This window comes from Coturnix japonica, chromosome 7, assembly GCF_054131305.1.
Source record: "Coturnix japonica strain WE chromosome 7, WE-NBRP24, whole genome shotgun sequence".
Classification (NCBI taxonomy): Eukaryota; Metazoa; Chordata; class Aves; order Galliformes; family Phasianidae; genus Coturnix; species Coturnix japonica.
In genome coordinates this window covers 12,758,755-12,764,887 of record NC_140669.1, presented here as the reverse complement: position 1 = coordinate 12,764,887, position 6,133 = coordinate 12,758,755, and the positions used below count along the sequence as shown (strand labels likewise).

The following is a 6,133-nucleotide window of genomic DNA, read 5'->3' as shown; positions in this document are numbered from 1 at the left end:
AAAGGAAATGTGGCTTTCCAAGTCTACACGAGTGTACAACCCAGGGCCAGCCAGGCTTTGGCTCCAGTGCTGCGATCTCATGGGCAGCTAAATATCCTCATGTCACTTGTAAATGCATGTCTCACCTCGGAGTGCTCAGCCCTCAGATTCCTGAGCAGACATTGTGCAAAAGGGCCCTAAAGGAAAAGGCAGGAGCAGGTTGTTCAGGTACGGTGAGTTGTTTCTACCTGGATGCCCCATCCCTGGCGATGCTCAGGGCCACGATGAATGGGACTGATCTGATGGTAACCAGCCCATGACAGAAGGTTGGAACTAGGTTTTAAGGTCCCTTCCAACCCAACCATGCTGTGGTTCTATTCAGTGAGAGCCCCTCTCATTGTGGATGTGGGTCCCTCCATTGGGATCAGTTCTGTCAGGTGGATGTCGCTCCCTCGCTGTGTGAGGTACGGCGGTGAGTGCCGCCTCGCGCATGCGCACGGAGAGCGCTGACCTCAGCTCCCCGCCGTACCATAGAGCCGCGCTCAGTGCAGGAGCCGTCCGGGGGCTTGCCGCGCATGCGCGCTGCCCGCCGGGAGCTTTCTAGAGGCGCGGGGCGGTGCCGCGCCTGCGCCGTGAGGTGAGGTTGGCGCATGCGCGCCGGCTCCCATTCTTCCCGTGGCAGCGGGGCGGGCGCAGCCATGCAGCGCAGCGGGCGCCGCCGGCACTGAGCCCGCCCGGCCCCCGCCCCGCCGCCGTGTGTGTATGTGTGTGTGCTGCCGTGTACCGCCGTGTGTGTGCCGCCCAGCCCCACAGGTAACGCCGCACCGCGGGGCTGCGAGCGGAGCGCGATCGCGAGGGGAGCGGGGCGGCGGTTGCCGGGGCCGGGCTCCCTCGGGGTCGCGGGGGGGGCGCGCAGGGCCCAGGAGCGGGGGGTGGGAGGTCGGGGCTTGTGCCGTCCCTATTGTGTGCGCGGGGCTGGGTTTAACTCAGCGCCGCCGGGCCCTGGGCGCGGGGCCGCGGATGGGCACAAAGAGCTGCGCCGTCGTTGGGCGCATCCCGCTCTGCGCTGCGGGCTGTGGGCTGGGTCACCCGCCGCTGTTGGGCACTGCGCGCCGCCCCGCGACACCTGCAGCAGGACATGGCCGCACCGGCAGCGATGGGGAGAGAAAGGGAAAAGAAGGGAAAGGAAAAGAAGGGAAGGGAAGGGCCGCCGCCTCCCCGGGAGCTTCGGCCCGTCGGAGGGTTGAGCCCGTCGGAGCGTTGGCGGAGCTGGAGCCGGCGGGGCGGGGGCGCGGTGTCCGCCTCGGTGCTGTGGGCGCATCTCACGCGGATGCGATGGAGTCCATTTTGTTATCGGAGCCCCATAGTCCGTCACGTTTCTTGTGCGTGTTTTTGAAGAGTTATCTCCATTGTTTGGTTCCATTGGCGGCACCCTGTGGTTGCTGGTGGGAGAGAAAGCCGAGTGTCATCGCTTGACGCCCGATGGTACGAGCCCGCCGTTCAAACGGTCGTTCCCGAAGGCATCAGGAGCAACAACCGTGCTGGGTTTAATAAGGGTTTGCTGTAGAGGTTTGGGATGGACGGGTTTGGGAACTTCCCAAAGTGGAAAGTTTTTGACATAGTCAAAGACTGAACTGCAGCAGGATGGAACCGTAGCACTGCAATGTTCAGGGTGTTCATCATCGCAGCAGTATTGCTCTGTGTATGGGATGAGCCTTTGTGCTGCAGTGTTGGGCTTGGCCAAGTCCAGCTCCTGCCTCTTTTCACTGTGGAATCCCATCCGTTAGTAGGATGAAAGCCTGGAAGTTACCAGAGGGATGGGATAACGACTGTATCACCGTCAGCCTCTATTTCATAGTCATGCTTTTTTTAATGACTGCCAGCACAAACGGGATCTCTTTTCTACAGTGATGTGTGCAGCGTTCCTGTGAAGTTCTTGTGATTGATCAGACAGGTTCAGAAATGTCTGTGTTCCAAGAAGAACGCTCAGTCCTTGCCTCACTTGGCTGACAGCAGTGCTAAAAGTGAGACAACAGTGTGACAACGGTGTGCTTGGGGGCCGGGAGGGGTTTCTCTGTTTGTGTGATGTTCCCCAGAGGGACAATTGCAGAGAGTGCATGTGAACAAGTGAGCCGGTCCTCCATACGCTTCATCTCTGAAGTCCTGTTAGAACCTTAAATCTGAGCTGTAGCTGAAGAGAGCTGCCATTAGGGTACCCGTCATGCCTCATGTTACTTGGATCAGGCACGTGTGTCACTCTGAGCCTCTCATCACAGTGGCTGGGCCATGGCTGGAGCTTGCAGTCATCACAGCATCATAGAATGGCCTGGATTGAAAAGGACCACAATGTTCATCCAGTTTCAACCCACCTGCTGTATGCAGGGTCACCAACCACCAGCACAGGCTGCCCAGAGCCGCATCCAGCCTGGCCTTGAATGCCTCCAGGGATGGGGTATCCATAGCTTTGGTTGCACACAATTGAAGCTCCCTTCTGGATCCTGATGGGGCTGGGGCACCTTCCAGCAGCTCTTGCCAGTGTGTGGTATCACAAGGTAGTGCAGCTGAGTGAGTAGATGAAACCAATCTGTTCATTGATTTCTTCAGACTCTACTAAATTGTAAACAAACAATCTGCATGTGAGGAAAGGGGCTCAGTTCTGCCTTGATGAATGGCACCGATTGTGGCAGCCTCGTGCAGAACATCCTCAGCTTTGCCCCTCACGTTGCTCTTCATTTTCATCAGCCTATGCAGAAGTTTGGAGCATGTTTCTTCACAGCTCTTTCAGTATTTTGGGTTACCTGTTACCAGCCTTCAGAGCTGTCTGAACCACTGATGTGAGCTAATTAAGAGGTTTTGCACAGCTGGATATCTAGGAACTCAACACAGACAAGTTCCCTGGCATTTTGTGCTGTTTAGTACCTGGCTCTGTCATAGACCTGTTAGAAAAGCATCATCATCAGTAACTTACTGATAGAAACGTTTGTGTTTCAGGGCTGGGCTGGGTTCCTCTCTCAGCTCTGCCTGCAGGTGCTTTCCATTCCAGGAGCTTTCAGAAAGCTGCATTGAACCAGCAGTGATTTGCTGAAGCAGGGATCTGGTCCAGCTGGAGTCAGGTGCTGACCTGTATTTCAGGGTGATGCTGAGCAGCAGGGAGGGTTCACAGGTGTGCCTGTTTCTCTGCAGGTTATTTCTTACAGCTGCAGTCTCTGAGCTGCCCCTGGAGCCCAGGACCAAAATAAAGTTTTCAAAGTGACTCACTTAGGATCTGCTGGAGTCCCATTCCATGGTGTTACAGGTACTGTCCAGGCCTGCTGGAGTGAATGTCTCGTTCAGTTTGAAGTGTGTGTGTTCATAGTAGCAGTGCCTTGGTTTTCACAGGCACTTGAGCACTGGCACTTCCCTCTCTGTTACTTGCTGCCAGGGTGATTCTGGCTTGGGCTGACACACAAAAGCCCTGTTTCTGTGTTGTGTGTCCCTGACCAGTTATGTATTGCTGGGGATAACAGGCTCCTGGAGGATTTGTGGAATATGGCATTTCTACCACAACCCACTGATCTCTTAGAACTAGATTATCCGGATCTTGTACCCAGCATGTGGTACTATGGGTTTTTATTTCCCCACGGTGCTATCTGGCCCTTGGTTCCTACTGCTGCTGCAGGCTTTGTTTGCAGTGACTCTGGGAAAGGCAATGAGTTTCTGCCCCGTTCCTGCCTGCAAAATAGGCTCTTGGTATTCTCCCACCTTTTCTCTCATTAACACTAAGAAATGCTTTTCATCTCCAAGATCATGTAAATCAGTGGTCTGAGCCTACAAGACTGCATTTGTTGCAGTGCAGATAGGGACTGCGGGACTCAGGTGAGTGCTGGAAGCTCCTGCTGGTGAGCAGGGAATCAATGGGATACCACTCATTTTCAGTGACATTTCACTTCTAAACCTCCCACAGCTCAGCTTCACTGTCCAGCAAGGCTCCAGGTGCAAGTGTTCTTTTCTTCCCATGTTTTTCCAGCAGATCTCATTGCTGCTGGAGACAGGAGACAGGGTTAAAGCCGGGTGCTGGGAAACTGCCCTGCACTTGATTGTGGTAGGAAGGGAGCCAGACACTTCCATTTTAAAGTACTGTAACTGTATGGCTGGATATCATCCAGAGTCAGTGCTAATTTCGAAGAGGGGAAATTAGGGGAAATCTGTATTAGGAAAACAAAGGCCGTTGCAACTCATGCGTCCTCCTGCCGCACTCTGGAGGAGGGGCTCCTGCTCAGTGCAGTGCTTTCTGTAGTGCCAGGCTGCCGGGAACACACACAGGTTGTAAGCCTGCAGGGTAGTCTTGGCTTGCTGCAGAGATGTTTTGGGAGATTGATGAGGCCTCATTGATATCAGCACCTTTGTGAGCTGTCCCATTGCTGAGGCAGCAATGCAAACCCTTATGGAGGTATACAAGCAGGCCTGCTGTCTAAAAGCTTATCTTACCCAGGGCAGGGTAATGCAACTTTCACAGCCAGTGTCTGTCCTGGAAGGATTGCAGGGGGCTGCAGGGTCTTAGCTTAAGCCCTGGAAATCTTTCAGACATCTTCATTCTGGAAATCTGCTTCAGTTTTCCTTGTGGCAGTGAATTTGTGTGCTGGTGTGGGTTGGCTACTGTCTGTTCTTTAAAGGCAAAGCCCCTTCATAGACTGCAAGCAAGCCTGAAGAACAGCTGGTACATAGCAGGGTCCCAGCAGCCTTCAGCCATAGGTGGTTCTGCAGGTGAGCCCAGCAGCAGGGCTGGAGAGGAGCTGCCTTAGTGCAGCTGGTGCTGTTTGGGTCCAGGGGACACGGCAGGCTCTACAGCAAGGTGAGAGCAGCTACCCCTTCCAATGGTGACCAGCTCCAGCTTATTTGAACAGGAGTTGTTAGGCTGGAACTCTAAGGATCACTGGATTAGGGGAAGGCTTAAGTACAAGGCAACACTAATTACTGATTTAAAGCAGTCAGTGATTGTGAAATACCCCTGGGCACTAAATAAACATTATCTCCTACATATGGAGCCAGGTGGAGAAAGGGGAGAGCCTCTCCATGCCAAGTGCTGGGGGGTTTCTCCTGCAAACTGCTGCTTTTTGCATATCTAGGGAGGAGCAGGTCCAGTTAGGTGCTTAGTGAGTGTCCAGCTTTGTGAAGGACTGATACCAGAGCCCCCCTGGGCAGGGCATGGAGAAGGCCATAAGGAGATGGAGGACTGAAGAGGCCCTCCCTTCATTCACAGCTTGGGTTTTGAGCTGCCATGCTATGGGCCCTGGCTGGGCTTTGCTTTGCAGGTGCCTCTACATGCAGCAGGGCTCTGCTGCTGGGACCAGGCACAGCCCTCCTGCAGCACTCAGCTGTTGGAGCTGATAAAAGGTACCTGAAGAGTTACTGCATTTGGCGGGTGGAGGTTGGGAGGAGCTGTTCTTTGTTGTGGAAAGTCAAGGTTCAAGGCAGTCTGTCTCATATACATGAAACTAAATTTAAACTGAAGCTTGCATGCAGTTATGTCCCGAGACCTGTGAGGGAGCCTTGTTGGCACTCTTGTGTCACTGTGTTACTCATACAGCTGCTCTGCTACACCCCACTATGCACAAAACATTGCACCCAAAAAAAGGGCTGGCTGGTTTGGGAGTTGCTGAGACCAGCTTAGAGCTGGGAGCAGGCAGGAGAACCTTCAGGAAGGGCTGGCAAGACCTGTGAGGACAGGTGGAGCATTGCTGCCCGTGATCCCCTGGGTAGCTCTGTGTGGGGCTGCTTGGTGGGAGCTTGTGACCTGCACTGGTCTATGTGAAGGTGTCCGCATAATTGGAAGGTGCCAACTCAACGTGGTGGTTAGAGCAGGGGTGTTAGTCTGGAGTGAGTGGGATTCTGCTGTGCACTGAAAAAACTTCATTGGGTTACGTGGTGGCATGAAAGTGGGTCCATTTTGGGTAATGAGTATTTCCTTTGTGCTCCTTGAATTGACTTATTCCAATTGCTTTGCTGTAAGTTGTACCAGCTTTGGTGGAGTTACAGTGATAGCCTGAAGTTCCTTAGCTTTGATACTACTGTTCAGTCTGTCTGCTTTCTCCTTTAACTCACCGTTCTGAGCTCCAAGCTGGCTTTACACTTAAGCCTCACTAATGACTTTCTGCTGGATAGCTCTTGGTGGAAA

At 53.7% G+C, this 6,133-nt stretch overlaps 1 protein-coding gene across 50 annotated transcripts in view; it reads left to right on the top strand.

Annotated features, from left to right (window-relative positions):
* The first annotated feature begins 594 nt into the window (after positions 1 to 594).
* Positions 595 to 6,133, top strand: part of CLASP1 (cytoplasmic linker associated protein 1) — a 133,366-nt gene continuing 127,827 nt past the window's right edge. For 45 of the 50 annotated variants that reach the window (XM_085553281.1, XM_085553289.1, XM_085553277.1 and 42 more), the window contains exon 1: positions 595 to 792. The gene's annotated coding sequence lies outside the window, so the exon portion shown is untranslated. The remainder of the gene's footprint in view (positions 793 to 6,133) is intronic. The other 5 variants (XM_085553279.1, XM_085553256.1, XM_085553252.1 and 2 more) reach the window with 1 other exon arrangement.